Below are 8,481 nucleotides of genomic sequence, written 5' to 3' on the forward strand. Positions count from 1 at the left end.
AGGGGTTTAGGGTAGATGATGAAAGAAGCGAGTGCAGTGGTTGGCAACATTTCTTGTTCACACCCAGGCTACATGATGCCAACTACAAAAGTAACTTCAGCCCCCCATGTCTTCAGCTGAGAAGGGAACCACACATGCTGCCAAAGTCCAGGAATGAACCACAATAGAGGATTAGAGGGAACAATCCCTGGGTCTCACCATGTAGTCAGCAGTACATTCTGTTCTCACCAACTGATGTAAAGAAAAAATACAAACTTGTAACTCACCAATCATCACACGGAGTACTAGGGAATGTTTTATTCAGTAAGCTCAAAGCGTCAAAGCAAAAACCAAAGGATAAAATGACTTGCAAATTAATGGCAAATCAGAATAAGACATGTGCTAGGACATGCAACATTAAAAAAAAACATTATTTTCAACACCTCTAAGATATAATTTGCAATGTCTATCTCCATATACCAAGGAAGTAGGAAGCAGTGTCTCCACAGTGAGGAATGGGGGTAATCCACAGAAAGTGACCCAGCTGTACCATGGGAGATGGAACTGGTAAAGGAGTTAATTGCATGATAACTGTATATCACATATTAAAGTAATTGGAAGAAAGATTGAACGTGTTGAATATGAGGATACCTCTGGTTCGAACTCCCTTCCCTTGTCCATGTGAGCACTCATGCACATGGCCCACCCACCTCTCCCACATCCACCCCAGCTGAAATGATGTGCAGGCCCACCCACTGCCACACCCTGTGACTGTGACATAATCCACACAGGTGGCCCCAGGTGTAGGGTGCTGGCAGCCTGAGGCAGCCCTCTGTTCTGTCAGATGCTCTAGACCTGGCCCTCACTCAGGATCCTCCCTTTATCCATTCTCGCTGACAGGTGTCCTTGAGCAGGGGCATGAGGCTGGCAAAGGGCCAGGTCACCATGAGGGTGCTCCTCTTGCTGCTTGCACTCTGGGCAAGGCTGGCTCCTGCCCAGGGTTCTCAAGGCCGTCCCTCATGGCGCTACATCTCCTCTGAGGTGGTCATTCCCAGGAAGGAGTTGCACTATGGAAAAGGCATTCAGATGCCAGGCTGGCTGTCCTACAGCCTTCGTTTTGGGGGTAAGAGACACGTTATCCATATGCGGCGCAAGAAACTATTTTGGTCCAGACATCTCCTGATGATGACTCAGGATGACCAAGGAGCCTTGCAGATGGACTACCCGTTCATCCCTCCAGACTGTTACTACCTTGGCTACCTGGAGGAGACTCCTCTTTCCATGGTCACCGTGGACACATGCTATGGGGGTCTTGAAGGTATCATGAAGTTGGATGACCTTGCCTATGAAATCAAACCCCTCAGCAATTCCCGAAGGTTTGAACACATTGTTTCTCAGATAGTGGCAGACAGCAATGGAATGGGACCTACGTATAAATTGGAACATAAGGAGGTTAGGGATCTCCTATTCTCTCAAGCAAATGCCAGTGTTGTCCCCAGGATCTCTAGTAAGATGTATTCATCCCATCACGGAGATGTGAAAGCACTTGCTGCAAGTTCCAGGTCAATGTATACTGTGTTCAACAACGTGTCAAAATGTGCCCAATTCCTGGTAAGGATATGTAGTTTAATTGACTCATTCTTTCAAGCTATTGATGTAAGTTATTATATTTCATTCATGATCATTTATGATCAGAGAGATCCAGCTTCCATGGGCAATTACCAGGTGACACAGAATCCATATTTTCGACATTATGAGCGTAATGTGTTTCCACATCTTCAACCACATTCATCTATAATCATGATTAAAGAGGGGCCACAGGATTCTGCTTATGAACCCACCTTATATGGTGTATGTGGAAGGCAAAACCTCATCATGGTTGGTTACCTAGGCAGACAGTATTTATTTTTGTCTATCACAGCAACACAAAAAGTGGGAAGAAATTTTGGTTTATACTATGATGATGTATACTGTTTTTGCCAGAGAAGGTCCACTTGCATTATGTACAGATCACCTGGTCTGACAGATTCCTTCAGTAACTGTTCCTTTATGCATATGCAGCACATTGTAGGTGGTCAGATACTCAAGTGCATGTACGCAACCAACATTGTGTATTCAAATAAAAGCCTGACCCACGATCGTTGTGGAAACTACATAGTAGATCAAGGTGAGGAGTGTGACTGTGGCTCCTTCAAGCAGTGTTACAGCAACCCCTGCTGTACCAGTGATTGTATCTTCACCTCTGGCAGCAAATGTAATATAGGCAGTTGCTGTACAAACTGCACTTATTCCTCTGCTGGGACACTGTGCAGGCCAATCCAAACTATATGTGATCTTCCAGAGTACTGCCGTGGGGAGTCCTTGGCATGCCCTGATGATTTCTATATGCAAGATGGAACCCCATGCACTGAAGAGGGCTACTGCTATCATGGAAACTGCACTGACCGCACTGTGCACTGCCAAGAAATCTTTGGTAAAAATGCTGTGAAAGGCGCAGATGCCTGCTATACCATAAATATTAAAGCAAGTAGATATGGACACTGTAGAAGAAATGCTGTGGAAATGAAGAGTATTGCCTGTGCCCACAATGACATGCAGTGTGGAAGGCTGCAGTGTGGTAATGTCACACATCTGCCCCGGCTGCAAGAACATGTGGGATTCCATCAGTCTCTCATCTCAGGGTTTTGGTGTTTTGGGCTGGACTCACATCGCTCCACAGGAACAAATGATGTTGGTCATGTGAGACCTGGTACACCCTGTGCTCCTGGAAAGTTCTGTAGCAATACCTACTGCAATGGCACTGTGGCTCAGCTGAATTATGACTGTTTACCTGAGAAATGCAGTCACAGGGGGATTTGCAACAATAACAGGAACTGTCATTGCCACGTAGGTTGGGAACCTCCACTATGCATTGATAGAGGTGCTGGTGGGAGCATAGACAGTGGACCCCCTCCAAGTAGAATGCGGTCAGTCAGGCAAAGTGATGAATCTGTGATATATCTGAGAGTGGTTTTTGCTCGCATTTATGCCTTAATAGCTGCATTCCTCTTTGGCGTTGCCACAAATGTAAGAACTATAAAGACAGTTAGAGTTAAGGAAGAGAATGTTGGTGAAGCTCATCCTGAAATCAGTGTCCAAACCCATAACCAAAACTAGGCAATTCACAAGAGGATGAGTGAAACTACAGTAAGGAGGTGGCAAAGCTGATATCCACATTTCCGTGGGTCTGCAGAAGACACAGTGGTCCCCACACATATCACCTGACACACTAAGTTTGTGATAGGTCACTGACCAGAACTCTGAAATAAATTATGAAAAGCACATGTGCTGGCCTCTATATATTTTTGTAAGACTGTAAGAGTCCACATTGAGCCCAAGACACTGTCCAGAGTACCTGAGTCAGCATCTGGGATTGGGCTGAGGTACCTGGGTACAGAATTAAGGGAAGTTGCCACAGGATCCTGTAGGGGCAAATTCTTGACATTTCTCCAAAAGAGTGCTCATGAACACTGAGGTTTTTCTCATTGTCCAGGTAATCTCTCATTCTCCAGTCCCAAAGAGGGTTCAGGGCATGGAGGGCTACTCCCCACCCATGCTGCCTATTCCACATTGGGGTGGCTGTGGGCAGTAGGGGAGGGTGACTGGGGTGTGATTCCACCTAGTGCAAGCTTTGCCACACTAGAGAGCATGATTCTGAATACGGGAAGCTGAGACCTTGATCCTGAATGTTGCATCCCATGAAATCAATCAGAAAGTTTGGAAGAAACCATTGATGATTCTGACATTCATTTGGAGCCCTAGGAAAGTTCATCCCTACCTTCCATTTTACTCTGCATTTCAGGGTGCTGAGGAGTGACAGTTACTGAGCAGGTGTGGTGAGAAAATCAACTTGTTGTTCTGAGCTGTTGCCTAGGCATGGGAGACAGAGTCCCATGCACAGTCACCTCCCATCACCCTTAGATAAGTGCCTGCCTGGGATTCCCACTCTGGTTCTCCCAGGCACCTTTTCAAATAACCAAGCAGTGATGAGCCTGTGAAGCATTATGGACCTCGGCCTATCCACCTCCTATGTAATTAGGTGCTTGCTACCCTATTCTCTATTTCCTGCACCCTGGGGACCTCGGATGGAGTCTAGCCCTTCCCTAGATCATTGTGCCCCCTTGCTTCTGGGATCTGTTCATCATAAAATCTGAGACTCCACTTCCATTGCGGGGTGTACTGAAACCCCACCTTCAGTCAGAATGGCCATATGGGTCTCATGTCCCCAGAGTTGGAGCTCAGATGCTGAGGAAGCCACTTTTTAACACAGCGTGGGCAAGTTACACCTATTCCTTCAGTAGGATACAGTCTGCATGTTCTTAATTCAATACAGCAGCTGTGGGTCCCCAACACAATTGTCCACAAGGATGTGTTTGGTGACACAGCCAAGGCCCCCGATAATGTCTTGGAGCTGAAAATGGCTCACTCACCTCCTCACCAAGACCCCTAAGACTCTCTGGGAAGGAGCTGCTGCTTGGTGGTGGCCTGTAGCTTTGCTTGGGCTGATGCCAGGTGGTGCCAGGAAGACCCACCCTAAATTGCTGATGCTGTGAAAGGTCAGACTCTTGGCCGAGACCAAACAGTAGGAACCAGTCTGGGGGGCCCCAGATCTGTGTACTTCCTATTTGTCTCTACACAAGACCGAGCTAGGTGTTGGGTCTGGTTGAGAAGGGCTATAATCATATGGGACTGTCCTGGATTGACAACAGGGGAGCTAATGTGGACAGTAGGGCTCTGCTACTTTCCTCAGGAAGGGACCTCAGGTGGGGCCTATTTGGTCCTAGGAACCCAGGACAGTGTACCTAAGTTAGTGCCAAAGGGGAGACCAGCTGCTGGACACACTGTGTGGCAGCTGGGAATCAGGTGTATAGCTTAGAGTGATAGCCCTAGCCCATGACAGTGGCAACTCTACCAGGAGCATCATGGCAGCCTGGGTGGAGAACATGGCCAAGGCAGGCATCCCCTGTGGATGTAATCCTCGGTACTGTCACCAGTCATCCCCAACCTCTCAGGGGTTGAGGAGGACACCTCAGCGCAGGACACCACACATGAGTTGAGGAAGAGACAACATCCATCCCAGGTGTTCCCTGTCACCATATACTGTATCAACATGTCCAAGGACCAGCATGGTTGAGACACAGAAATAGGTAACTACACCATCACAGAAATGCAGGGTTTCCTGGAATTATTTGTCCTCAAGGAGAGAGACAAGGACATAGATTCACTCTTGTGAGTCTTTGGAAATACCTGTGCACTGTTGCTTACAGTACCTGTCATGTGCCCACTGCCTGGGGTGGGCAAAATCCCCCAAATTCAGCCTTCATTGAGAACCCTGAAGTACTACAGGTCTGTTTTCTTAGGGACATCTTGGAGGAGCCTCCACACTTGTCGCTGCTCCCAAAGTCCATTCCAAGCACACCAAGCCACCAGGGCAGGAGATGCAGACCAGATAAAAAGGGGAAGTGAACAGAGGAAGAGCCTCCCTGAGTTTGCAGAGTCCCTGAGATAAGAAGCAAGAGGCTCTGATTGCTGAGATTGGATTTTTGTGGCGTGACAGCTCAGGCCCACTGGCAGGGGACAAGCCCAGGTGAGGCATGCCTCCTTTTAGGTAGAATTGGGACAATTAAATGGGTGGGTCCTTTTGCCTAATGTCAGGCTCCCAAGAACCCAGGACAATTTCCAACCCTGAGGAGACACTGTTGTTGCCAGAATCTGAGGAGTTCTTCATAAAGCACATCCCCAATTATAACCTTGTGCCTTTATAATTCATAGTAATACCAGATTCAGGACAACAGGCATTAGAAAGCATGGATGCAATAGCCAGGAGAATTTTCCTGAAGCCCAAGACTTGTTTGCCACAGAGGCCAATAGGCCCACTGCCTCTACAGACAGGAACTGAGTGGAGGGTGCCAAGGGAATAAGGGGCTTTGGGGCCTCTTATCAGCCTCAGTCAATGGGTGGTACTTCATTCCAGCTCCCTTCCTCTGGTGATGGATGACTCCCACACATTTCTGCAGGGGCAGCCCTGAGATCAGGGTTCCTTAATGAGTTTATCTCAGGATGGCTGAAACACAAGTCAGAACTTTTCTCAGTCTCCTGGGGTTCGTCCAGAGACTGCTGGCCTTAACCTTCAGGTGGGTGCCATCACCTATCTGAACACAACAGCCTCAGCCTGTTGGGGGGGGCTGTTGATGGGACTCCAACCCATCCTGACCACTAGGGGTTGAGGGACTGCTGCCAAGGCCCCTGCCTCCGGACCTGGCAGTTCTGGAACCTGTTGCTCCTCCCATGACATCCACCTGTGTACATCTCTAGTTACCCCTGGACACACTCATACACAAATTTTACTGCTCTCATTGACCTGGAGACAAGTTACAGTGCTTCCCAGGAACCCCTCCAAACATAAACGAGGGGTGCCCTTTAGCTTACTAGGTTGAACAGGTGGGATAGTAGAAGGTGTTCAACTTCCCTGGGATCACTCTTGCAGCAAAATTTATTGAAACTTTTTGAGCAACAGTGGCCACTTTGGCCCTGCCTTTTCCTGGTAAAGGTACATAAGACCTCATATCTGCAAGGTCAGTGGGAATGAACCCTGTACCTGACCTCTCTGGTGGGATCTGCACATCAGCAGCTGTAGGATGGCCACCCCCACCCCTGCCATCAAGACTATATATACCCACCAATGTTGTTTGTAATAGGGGACTGAACAAGGTCCGTCCATAATTTAAGGTCCTTCAAGGGAAAGGTCATTAAACACACCATGTCTCCTTTCAGTTCCCCCATTTGCCAGGAATTATAGCCCCTACTAGCAGGTGGCCCTTTACAGTTGACTACTGAAATTTAAATACCCTTGTCCCCTCCTATAGCATGCATTCCCAACACTGTGCAGGCAGCTGAAGGGCTGCTGGGCTGCAGGGGACCACACTGAAGTGATTAATCTAGCCAGTATGCTCCTTTCAGCATCCATGTCAGAGGAGTCTCAGCCAAGGTCTGTTTTTACCCTGTACACCTGTACCCAGCTGCTTGTGGGTAATCCTGTCAACTGCACCATCACCATGATGTTTGTCCCCACCCAGGTGAAGGGGAGGGGCCTGAGTTCTCCTGACCTGGCCGACTGAGGCCCTCTGTCACTGGTCATGTTGCTGTCTGCACACCCCCATTCTTTTTTTTTTTAAATTTTTTATTGTTATGTTAATCACCATATACTACATCATTTGTTTTGGTGTAGTGTTCCATGATTCATTGTTTGTTCATAACACCCAGTGCTCCATGCAGAATGTGCCCTCTTTAATACCCATCACCAGGCTAAACCATCCCCCTACCCTCCTCCCCTCTAGAAACCTCAGTTTGTTTTTCAGAGTCCATCATCTCTCCTGGTTCGTCTCCCCCTCTGACTTACTCCCCTTCATTCTTCCTCTCCTGCTATCTTCTTCTTTTTCTTTTTTCTTAAAATATGTTGCGTTATTTATTTCAGAAGTACAGATCTATGATTCAACAGTCTTACACAATTCACAGCGCTCACCGTAGCACATACCCTCCCCAATGTCTATCACCCAGCCACCCCATCCCTCCCACCCCCAACCACTCCAGCAAACCTCAGTTTGTTCCTGAGATTAAGAATTCCTCATATCAGTGAGGTCATATGATACATGTCTTTTTCTGATTGACTTATTTCACTCAGCATAACACCCTCCAGTTCCATCTACATCGTTGCAAAGGGCAAGATCTCATTCCTTTTGATGGCTGCATAATATTCCATTGTGTATATATACCACATCTTCTTTATCCATTCATCTGTCGATGGACATCTTGGCTCTTTCCACAGTTTGGCTATTGTGGACATTGCTGCTATAAACATTGGGTGCACACCCCCATTCTTATGGGCTTCTGCCAGTTTTTGAGACATGGGAGGCCTGCAGTCCTTTGGCAGCTATTAGGCAGGTTTTGTCACCTGACCAAGTTAGTGCAGACTTTGGCCCAGTTTTAAGTAACTCAACTGTAGGGGGGTGGAGCAAGATGGCGGAGGAGTAGGAGACCTGGATTTCATCTGCTCTCAGGAATTCAGCTGAATAGGGATCAAACCATTCTGAACACCTACGAACTCAACAGGAGATCGAAGATAAGAATAGTAACAACACTCTGAACAGAAAAGTGACCACTTTCTGGAGGGTAAGACGTGCGGAGAAGTGAATCCGAGGCGATATTCGGGAGGATAGACGGCGGGGGAGGGGGCCTCCGTTGGCCGCTTCTGGCAAGTGATAGAGCTGCGGAACACAATATCGGAACTTTTAGAAGTCAGCTCCGCTGAGGGACGTCGCTCCAGTGGCTAAGCGGGGGTTGGAACCCTCGCAGGACAGTGTGGTCTCAGGACCCTCGGGGTCACAGAAACACCAGGGGTGCCTGAGTGCGGCAGAGCTCCCAGGTATCGGAGCGGGGAAGCCGGCTGCAGAGACGGAGCTGAGG

At 48.1% G+C, this 8,481-nt stretch overlaps 1 pseudogene; it reads left to right on the top strand.

Moving 5' to 3' along the window:
* The first annotated feature begins 924 nt into the window (after positions 1 to 924).
* Positions 925 to 2,722, top strand: LOC114202707 (disintegrin and metalloproteinase domain-containing protein 20-like; annotated as a pseudogene).
* The last annotated feature ends 5,759 nt before the right edge of the window (positions 2,723 to 8,481 follow it).

Source organism: Eumetopias jubatus, unplaced genomic scaffold, assembly GCF_037043125.1.
Source record: "Eumetopias jubatus isolate StellerSeaLion01/CBP00866 unplaced genomic scaffold, mEumJub1_p1.0 scaffold_7, whole genome shotgun sequence".
In the NCBI taxonomy this organism is placed as follows: domain Eukaryota; kingdom Metazoa; phylum Chordata; class Mammalia; order Carnivora; family Otariidae; genus Eumetopias; species Eumetopias jubatus.